Genomic DNA, 10962 nt, shown 5'->3' with positions numbered 1-10962 from the left:
GCAGCTTGTCTGGCGTGTGTCTGCCCCCACAGAAGACAGGAGCGGGACAGATGAAGCAGGACACGGGTGAAGGGACACATCACCTGTTCAGAGCCTCAGTTTCCTCGTCTTAAAAGCCTACTCAGAGGAGCTGGCGCTGTGGCGTAGCAGGTAAGCCACTGCCTGCAGTGCCAGATCCCATGTGGGCGCCTGTTTGAGACCTGGCTGCTCAACTTCCGATCCAGCTCTCTGCTATGGCCCGGGAAAGCAGTAGAAGATGGCCCAAGTGCTTGGGTCCCTCACCCATGTGGGAGACCTGGAAGAAGCTCCTGGCTCCTGGTTCCTGGCTCCTGGCTCCTGGCTTCGGATTGGCGCAGCTCCAGCCGTTGTGGCCAACTGGGAAGTGAACCAGTGGATAGAAGACCTCTCTGCCTCTCCTTCTCTCTCTGTGTAACTCTAACTTTGAAATAAATCTTAAAAAAGAAAAAAGTAAAAAGGCCTACTCAGGGGCAGATGTGGTGGCACAGCTGGTTAAACTGCTTCTTGCAACTCTGGTGTCTCATAACAGAGTGACAGCTCGAGCTCCGACAGCTCCACTTGCACTCCAGCTCCCGGCCAATGCACCTGGGAGGCAGGGGAGGATGGTGGCCCAAGTGCTTGGACCCTTGCCACCCACATGGGCGCTCCTGATTTTGGCCTGTCCTGGACTTGGCAGGTGCAACCATTGGGGGAGTGAAACAGTAGATGGAAGATCTTTCTCTCCGTCTGTCCCTCTCTCTCTATCACTCTGCCTTTCAAATAAATAAATGTTTTTTAAAAAGAAAAACTTGCTCAGGGGGCTCAGGGGACGGCTGTTTGCCACAGCAAGTTAACTCACTGCGTGGGCACCCACATCCCATATCAGACAGCCTGATTCAAGTCCCAGCTGCTCTACTTCCAACCCAGCTTCCTGCTAATGTGCACCCTAGGAAGCAGCAGGTGATGGCTCAAGTCTGTCTCGGCTACCCATATGGGAGACCCCAATTGAGTGCCTAGCTCCTGGCTTTGGCCTGCCCAGCCCTGACTGTTGTGAGCATTTGGGGTAGAAGCAAAACCTCTTTGGTCTTTCAAACAAAATGAAAAAAAAAAAAAAAAACTTTTTGAAGAGTTGTTTATTTATTTATTTGAAAGGCAGAGTTTCAAAGAGAGAGAGAGAGAGATCTTCCATCTGCTGGTTCACTCCCCAAATGGCTGCAACAGCCAGGGCTGATCAGGCTGAAGCCAGGAGCTTCCTGCGGGTCTTCCATGTAGATGCAGGTCCAAGAACTTGGCCCATCTTTCCCTCCTTTCCCAGGCATATTAGCAGGGAGCTGAATTGGAAGCAACCAGGACCCAAACTGGTGCCCATATGGGATGCTGGTGCTGCAGGCTGAGGCTTAACCTATTGCACCACAGAGCCAGCCCTTAAAATGAAAATTTAAAAAATAAAATTTTAAAACCACTCTGCTGGTGAGAGAACATGTCACAGTGTGTGGTATGATAGTTTTCTCTTTCTTCCCTCCTTTTTAAAAACTTTTATTTATTTGAAAGAGATGGACAGAGACAGAAAGTAAAGGAGATCTTCCATCTTCTGGTTTACCTCCCAAATGCTTGCAACAGCTAGGACTGGGCCAGGCCAGAGCCAGGAGGCAGGAATTCAATCTGGGTCTTCCACACGGGCAGCAGGAACCCGATACTCTAGCCATCACCCGCTGCCTGCAGAGTGTGCAATCAGCAGGAGGCTGGAATCAGGAGCGGAGCCAGGACTCGAACCCAGGCACTCCAACATGGGATGCAGGCGTCCCACGTGGCATCCCCACCTCTGGACCACACGCCCTCCCTCATGTCAACACCCGAGGAGACTAAGGGGCAAGAAGCGAAGTGACAGCTGGAGACACAGAAGAAGTGAACTGGGGATCCGAGCCATATCCTTGTCTCTACCTCCTGCCTTCGTTTCTCATCTCTCTCTCTCTCTCTCTCTTTTTTTTTTTTTTTTTTTTTTTTTGACAGGCAGAGTGGACAGTGAGAGAGACAGAGAAAGGTCTTCCTTTTGCCGTTGGTTCACCCTCCAATGGCCACCACGGCTGGTGCGCTGCGGCTGGCGCACTGCGCTGATCCGATGACAGGAGCCAGGTGCTTCTCCTGGTCTCCCATGGGGTGCAGGGCCCAAGCACTTGGGCCATCCTCCACTGCACTCCCTGGCCACAGCAGAGAGCTGGCCTGGAAGAGGGGCAACCGGGACAGAATCCGGTGCCCCGACCGGGACTAGAACCCGGTGTGCCGGCGCCGCTAGGTGGAGGATTAGCCTAGTGAGCCGCGGCACTGGCCCGTTTCTCATCTCTAATGTGAAAGCCTCCACCAGGCAGCCCTTCTGCCTTTGCCACATGTTGGTGGGGCTCCGGGACCCAGTCCCAGGGGCTCTGGATGGCCATCGGAGACTGTTCCTGAAGCTGCCCTCAGGGTGGGCAGGCCTGCTCCTCCAGCACCCCGAGGTCCACCTCATCCCTACCAAGGAACTCCTAAGATGTAGTCGTGGCCTTGCCCTAGACCATCTGGACACAATGCCCCTCCCCCACACCAGGCCACCCCACTCCCAGCCCAGGACCCAGCTCTCTGGACCAGAGTGAAGATGAGGGGGTGTTCCCAGTCTCCTCTGGCCTTTGGGTCCCCCCAGGACTGAACTACCATCTCCCCCCTGCTCGGGCTGCTGAATGCAGGGATCTGCTGCCCTGTCTTTTCTTCCCAACTTCCTCCTTCATGCCTTAGAGTGAAAAAAAAATCACATTTAAAGAATTCACACCACTGGGGCTGGCGCTGTGGCATAGCGGGTTAAGCCGCCGCCTGCAGTGCTGGCATCCCATATGGGTGCCAGTTTGAGTCCTGGCTGCTCCATTTCTGATCCAGCTCTCTGCTGTGGTCTGGGAAAGCAATGGAAGATGGCCCAAGTGCTTGGGCCTCTGGACCCACGTGGGAGACTGGGAAGAAGCTCCTGGCTCCTGGCTTCGGATCAGCACAGCTCTGGCCTTTGCAGCCAACTGGGGAGTGAATCAGCGGATGGAAGACCTCTCTCTCTCTTTCTGCCTCTGTTTCTCTCTCTGTGTAACTCTGACTTTCAAATAAATAAATAAATCTTTAAAATAAAAATACAAACCATTGTAAAACTGCTTCTGACTTGCAAGGGGTGTGTGTGTGTGTTGGGGAAAGGGGACCCCCATTCTCTCCTTGGCCCCAGGTCCCGCAGGGCAGTGGGGAGTCAGGGACTCGCTTGGGCTTTGGAGGATGAGCGGCATGGCCTGAGGAGGCAGCGGCCCTGGCGGCCTATTCACTGAGGCTGGGCTCCCCAGGACACTGAGGTCACAGGTGCTTCTGGCCGGTGATCAGAGCCAGGGCGTGGGTCAGCCGGGGGACACACCCAGCAGAAGAAAGGCGCCTTCCCTCCCGCGTCTCCACGCTTTGGCTGCAGCTGCTCTGAGCTGCGGCCTTTGACCCACTGAGAGTTGAGAACACCCCAGCCCTGGGCCCCGCCTCTGGATCAGCCCTGAGGACCCCAGCCCAGCCCCTGGAGCATCTCCAAAGCTTCTAGCTCCAGGAGACCACCCACATGGTGGCCTGCCTCCCACCCCGTAGAGACAGAAGCCAGGGGACTTCCTGAAGTGAAAATATACAGCCAGGAGCCTGGATCATGGCACAGCAGGTTAAGCCACCACTCGCAGCAGGCTAAGCCAGCATCTCATATCTGAGCGCTTGTTCAAGTCCCCGCTCTGCTCCATAGGAATGAACCTGGGAAAACAGCAGATGATGGCCCAAGTGCTTGAGCCCCTGTCACCCATGTGGGAGGCCCAAATGGAGTTCCTGGTTCCTGGCTTCAGCCTGGCCCAGTCCTGGATACTGCACTATTTGTAAAGTGAACCAGCAGATGGCAGATCTGTGTGTGTGTGTGTGTGTGTGTGTGTGTGTGTGTGTGAGACTCTGCCTTCCAAATAAATAAAATAAATCATTTTTTAATGAACATCCATGAGCAGAGAACAGCAGGAACAATTGGAGAGGAACAGACCGGCCCATTGGAGCAGTCTGGTCACCAGTCCATTCAGATCATTTATGTTCTAAAGGGCCCCTTCATTTGCTTGTCACCTCTTTGTAGAGTGACACCTGTGTAAATGACGGGTGCTAGGCACAGAGGAGTCCCCAATCTGGAATAAAACACACAGCACCTGCTCCCACGGCAGCTGTGTTCGGGTGAACAGACCCACTGCGCGCATGGGGACAGCTTGGCCTTTCCTGCCTCCTGAATTGGTGACTGGATTCCGAGTTGGTGGAGGATGGGCCCTGAGTACCTCACATTTGAAACAAAGAAGAAACAGTTTCAGATTGCGCGCATTTGCCCACAGGAATGAAGGGGCAGCTAAAATAATTGGGCCACGCCCAAACCTCGGGAAAGAAGACAAAGATGCTCCACGGATGCAAAAGAGCGGAACACGCCCCTCCCCACTCCCCTGGGTCCAATCCAGGCCCTGCCTGGTGGGGTGAGAAGGCGAGTCTTGAACTGGACCGGCCAGCTGAGCCAGGGCTGCACCTTTCATAAATCTAAGGGACAGGGATTTTAGAAGCTCTGCCCACGGGGCAGTTTCAAGATGGGAAAAGGAGAATCGCTGTGGTGCACCAGAAGCAATGATGTATGTGTGTGCGTGCGTGCGTGTGTGTGTGTGTGTGTGAGAGAGATAGAGAGAGAGAGAGAGAGAGAGTCTGTAACCCAATAAACAAGGTATCCAGGCACACATACATTAATAAGAAAATGTCAGGGCAGGCATTGTGCTGCAGCGGGTGAGTCAGCTGGGGATGCCTGCGTCAGTGTCAGTGTCAGTGTCAGTGTCAGTGTCAGAGCCAGCTCCGTCCTGGGAGGCAGCAGGGGATGGTTCCAGTGCTTAGGCCCAGCCACCCAAGCAGGAGACCACGATGGAGTTCTGGTCTCCTGGCTCCAAGCCAGCCCAGCCTTGGATGTTGTGGGTTGTGGGCATTTGGGGAGTGAACCAAACAATGGAAGTTAGTTTCTCTCTCTGTCTCTGTCTCTCTCTCTCTCTGCCTTTCGAGTAGATGAAAATAAATGAACACTTTTTTAAAAATTATCTTAAAAAATATCTTTTTCCCAAGCTATGACTCTGGCCTACTAGAGATAGCCTTGCATTTTTGTATTTGCCTCCCTTAAAAAGTGAGATCTCTGTTCCCTTCCTTTCAATCTGAGTTGGCCTGGATCGGCTTTGATCAGTAGAACAGAGCAGAAGGAATCCGAGAACCCTTCCAAACCCAGCTTCCAAGAGGACTTACGGTTGCCACCTTCATCTCTTGGGACTCTGGGCTGCCATGTCCGGAGTCCAAGCATCCTGAGGTCAGCGCACTGGGAGGAGGCGGGGAGAGGTGTTCGGCCAGGGGCCAGCCGCTCCAGCCCTCAGCCGAGGCCCCACGCCTGCGAGCGAAGACAAACTGTACCCACTGCTCCCAGTTCTGTTCCCTGAATCACGAGGCAGCGGAACAACAGACGGCTTTGAGGTCGTTCGCCCTGCAGCAAGGTCATCGGGTCGGGAGGAGGAGTGTCTGGGGGCGGGTGCTCCAGACTCGGGGGTCACAGCCGGCCTCCTGAAGAAGGTGACAGTTATGGCAGCTGTGACATCCTGCTCACGGAGAATCTGGCACTCCAAACGCGAAGTTCTCGAAGGAATCGCGGGGCAGCTGGAGCACGAAGGGCAAGGGAGGCGATGTTAGAAGCAGGCAGGGGTCAGACCAGAGAAGGTCTTGCAAGGCGGTTAGGGAGTTTGAAGTTTGGTCTCACGCACAGGGGAACCACCACACACACCCTGCCTGTCATGTGCAGAGCAGATTCCGGGCGCAGGGGCCTGCCAAGTGTACAAACCCCACTGAGACAGCCACAGCAAACACAGGCAAGCCAGGGCGGCTTGGTCCAGGAAGCAGCACACGGGAGAGAGAAACAGGATGCTTGGTGGAAATGATACACGTGGCCAGTTCCCCTGGCCATTCATTCATTCAGAGCATTTTTTACATCTCCTGGGAGCGAGAATTTTTTTTTTTTTTTTTTTTGACAGGCAGAGTTAGACAGTGAGAGAGAGAGACAGAGAGAAAGGTCTTCCTTCCGTTGGTTCACCCCCCCAAATTGCTGCTACAGCCGGCACTGTGCTGATCCGAAGCCAGGAGCCAGGTGCTTCCTCCTGGTTTCCCATACGGGTGCAGGGCCCAAGCACTTGGGCCATCCTCCACTGCCTTCCCGGGCCACAGCAGAGAGCTAGACTGGAAGAGGAGCAACCAGGACTAGAACCCAGCGCCCATATGGGATGCCAGTGCCTCAGGCGGAGGATTAACCACGTGAGCCATGGTGCTGGCCCCTTGATGCGCTTTTTGAAGTCCCCTTGTCTAAGGCAATTTGGGGAGTGACAGGTGAGCCTGCGGAAGCACTGTGGGGCCTCCCTCACATTGAGGCCCTGATGCTCCTTGCGAGATGCCCACTCAGTGAGACCCCAGGCAAAGCCCGAGCCCGAGGGGCACCTACATTAGCTAGGGCTAACACAGAGGTAGCAATGAAGGCTAAGTGAGCGAGAATTTCCAACTTTCCCAGTGAGAAACTGAGACGGAACCCGACGCAGACCTGACTCTGACGCCTGAGCTCACCCGGTCTTCCTCTCCGGGTCGGGGAGCACGGAGGGAGACCCAGAACCATGCCTGCTCCCCGCTCCCCCCAGGCTCTGATGGGGAGACCCAGAACCGTGTCTGCTCCCCCCAGGCTCTGATGGGGAGACCCAGAACCGTGTTTGCTCCCGCCCCCTCCAGGCTCAGATGGGAACAGGCTGTGGCCAAAGCCTGGTGTGGAGAGATGGCGCCTGTCAGCCCCAGCTGTCTTCCCAGAGAAGCGGACCCTTCCCTTTCCTGAGGGAGCCCCAGGGCCCCTCCCCCTGAGAAACAGGAGGCCCCACCTCAGAGCCTCTAGGCCAAAAGGATGATGGTTTCTGGCCCCCGGAAATAACTGTGTCACCATGGAAACCAGCAGGCAGGCCAGGCCAGGGAGCTGGGCCCCAGAGAGGGGGGTGTCACCTAGGCGGCCGGGGGAGGAGCTGCCCCCTACTGGCCCCCTCCCTTTATCCTCCTCTCCCCTCTGAGGCCCAGTTGGTCCCCAGCCTGCCCACCTCGGCCACGACCGGAGAGTCACCCCGGACAGCAGGGTAACAGGAGCCTGAGGATTAGGCTGGCCCAGTGACACCCTTCCATCCCTCAGCCCTGATCCCCGTCAAAGCTGTCTCCACCCCAGGCCTCTTGTGCAGCCTGAGAACCCTGCCCCAGGAAGCCCAGCCCCAGGGGGAGGGCAGGCTGACAGCTGGAGGCAGCTGGCAGGAGAGGGAGGGAGGCCCCAGGCAGGCTGGGGTCCACATGGGGTGCTGCGCATCAGGGCCGGGCCACTGGGGTCTCGGAGGCCACGGAGAAGGAAGCGGGGGTCCAGTCAGAGCCCTGGGGTGCAACCTCCCCCCTGGATACCTGGAAATACAGCTTCTCACCAGACGTGGGGGGAGGGGCAGAGGAGAGCTGGGTCTCCTGTCACACCCAATCCAGGGGCCTCTGGGTGCCCTCGGGATCTTTCCTTAGACGATAGCCTGCCCTGGCCAGATTAGCTCCAGCAGCAAAGATACCCACAGCTGTCTCCCTGAGGCGGGCATTCGGTGTGTGCGAGGGCCTGGCTGCCTCCACCCCCTTTCCCTGGAAACAAGGCTTCCCATGCCGTTAGGAAAAGGCAGTTGCTACGTGGCTGTGATAACAAGCAACTCCTCATTGATTAATTTTTATTTGGAAGGCAGATAGAGATCTAGAGATCTTCCAAATGTCCGCAACAGCCAGGGCGCGGCTAAGCTGAAGTAAGGAGCTTGGAACCCAACCCAGATCGTCCATGTTGGTGGCAGAGACTGGGGTGTTCAAGAGAGACTCTGGCTGGGGCCGGTGCTGTGGCACTGGGGTTAAGTTGCTGTCTGCGGGAAATGCAGACTATGGAAAATTATACAAAAGCCTGCAAAGCCGGCTGCTCCACTTCTGATCCAGCTCCCTGCTAACGTACCTGGGAAAGGCGGCGGAGGATAGCCCAGGTGCCTGGGCCCCTGCCAACCATGTGGGAGACCCAGATGAAGTTCCTGGCTCCTGGCTTCAGCCCAGCCCAGACCTAGCCATTGAGGCCATCTGGGGAGTGAACCAGCATGGATGATCTCTCTCTCTCTCCTTCTCTCTGTAACTCTTTCAAATAAATCTTTAAAAAATAAATACAATTTAAAATTTTTTAAAAGAGACTGAAACCATTACCTGCTGCCTCGCAGGAGGCAGAGCTGGGACTCAAACCGAAGCCCTCTGATGTGGGGTGTAGACGGCTTACCTGCAGCTCCAAATGCCTGCCCCAACAAGTAGTTCTTAAAGATTTATTTACTGGGGCTGGTGCTGTGGCATGGTGGGTAAAGCCACCACCTGCAATGCTGGTGACACTGATTTAAGCCCCTACTGCTCCATTTCCAATCCAGCTCTCTGCTAGGGCCTGGGAAAGCAGCAGAAGATGGCCCAAGCCCTTGGGTCCCTGCACCCATGTGGGAGACCGGATGAAGCTCTTGGCTGCTGGTTTTGGACTGGCCCAGCTCCGGCCGTTGTGGCCACTGGGGAGTGAAGCAGTGGATGGAAGATTCTCTCTCTCTCTCTCTCTCTCTCTCTCTCTCCCTCTCTCTCCCTCTCTCTCTCTCTCTCTCTCTCTCCCTCTCTCTCCATCTCTCTCTCTTTCAAATATTATTTTGAAAGGCAGAGTTGCAGAGAGAGAGGGAGAGACAGAGAGAAGAGGGAAGAGGGGATTCCCCCAGGGTACCTTCCCTGAGGAAAGCTGTGACGGTTTTATTGCCCAGTGTTATCAGGCTGCGTAACCAAGCGCATATACTCATATATGAGGTTCAGTGCGACCCAGGGCTGCCGGTACCCCGGGGGCTACTCCCCTGCTTTGCTTAGGGATGCCCTGCTTTGCCAGTGGACCTCCAGTCAGTCCTGGCGTCTTCTCCTCTCTACAGTGACACAGTCCTCCCCTGAGACCACGGGGCTGTCTGGGATGTCACTCAGAGCCTTCCCTTTGCAAACCAGCTCGCCCTTCCCCCGGTACAGAAGAGTCCATGAGATCTCAGCCCTGCCCGCTCCCCAGCTCATCTCAGCCCCACTCCCTGTAGCTCTAAAGTCCTCCAGCCAGTGGTAGAGGACAAGTCAGGGGGCAAGACAGAGGGGACACAGATCCCGAACTCAACAGCCAGAACAGGTTTGTTAGGAAACAAACCCGAGAGGGACCGGTCCCAGCCCTGTCCTCTTACAGACTGCGGCTTACAGAGCTAAGGCAGCTGAGGGTCCTGAGTGGGCGGGCTTTGCGGCGGGCTTCTGGGGTGGGGTTGAGCCGGTAGAGGCGGATTGCGGGGCGGGGGCGGGGAGTTTCTCGTGGTGGTGGTGGAGGGCTGTCAGTCACGTAGGCAAGGCTGTGGGTGCTTCAGATCTGCTTGCGTTCTCGCTCCATCACTGGTCTTTTCCCAGTTCCTGGATCTGAAGTGCCCCTTGGGGCCTTTGCTCATCCGTTTCCTGTGCCAGGAAATCCTTCGCTCTCCCCACACGCAGTCCCTCGGCTGGGGGGAGGATGAGGTGTGCATCACCTGTAACTCAGCCACAGTGCACTTCCTCTCTCCCAGACACCCGGCCCCGCCAAGCCAGGGCTGGTCTCATCACTGTCGGATGCAGCCAAGTACACAGTTACAGATATAAGCACCCGAAGTTGTTTTTTTTTTTATTTATTATTTTTTTTTATTTTTTTTTTATCGAAGTTGGTTTTAACACCAGAAATAAAATACTTGGCTTAAAAACAGAGACCACTGGGGCTGGTGTTACGGCATAGCGGGTTAAGCCATTGCCTGCAGCAGAAGATGGTCCAAGTGCTTGGGCCCCTGCACCCACATGGGAGACGCGGAAGAAGCTCCTGGCTCCTTGCTTCAACCTGGCCCAGCTTGGGCCATTGTGGCCATTTGGGAAGTGAACCAGTAGATGGAAGACCTCTCTCTCTGCCTCTCCTCCTCTCTCAAATAAATTAATCAATTTTAAAAAAGAATAGATAACATTTTTCAAAAGTACTAATCGACAGTGTAGTTTTAGGATTTAAATGAGGTGTTGCCGGATTCACATTAAATACTGAATGCAAGAGCTCTTGGGGCCGGCGCTGTAGTGGAGCAAGTAAAGTTGCCGCCTGCCATGCTGGCATCCCATATGGGTGCTGGTTCGAGTCCTGGCTACGCCACTGCCAACCCAGCTCTCTGCTATGGTCTGGGAAAGCAGTGGAAGATAGCCCAATTCCTTGGGCCCCTGCACCTGTGTGGGAAACCTGGAAGAAGCTCCTGGATCCTGGCTTCGGATCACACGTCATGTCCCACACAAGTCTTGGAGAGGAAGACAGTTCCCATATTGTTGCTACTCAGGGATCCGGGCTGACGGAGGCTCTGTGCCTTGGCGGACAGGAGCTTCCCTGACCCGGAAGGCAGCTGGAAAAACCAGGTGAACTATGTATTGGCTCTGAGGCGTGCAGCCCACAGCCGTCCACGCTCTGTCCCCCAGCATTTCACAGCAAGTCCCACGGCTCAGCCCAATTTCCAAAGGCACAGAGAAGGGTGACTCGACCCTGCGCCAGAATGACACTGGACTGTGGGAACTCTTTAAAGTCCTGCCACAGTTTGCTCTGGGTTTCTGGTAGATAACTCTATCAGGCTAAGCAGTGCTGTCACGACTTTGTTTAGGTTTGTCAAGGAAGAACTCGTTTCTATCATGAATGAGCGTTAACTTTTATGCCGTCTGTTTGGCGTGTGAATGTTTTGCAATATTTCCGTAGATTGCTCTCTGCCCTCTGCAACCACCTTTTCTGCTGAATTC

Source organism: Oryctolagus cuniculus, chromosome 20 (genome assembly GCF_051225735.1).
Source record: "Oryctolagus cuniculus isolate XC-2025 breed Fujian yellow rabbit chromosome 20, ASM5122573v1, whole genome shotgun sequence".
NCBI lineage: Eukaryota > Metazoa > Chordata > Mammalia > Lagomorpha > Leporidae > Oryctolagus > Oryctolagus cuniculus.
This window is presented reverse-complemented; position numbering follows the sequence as displayed.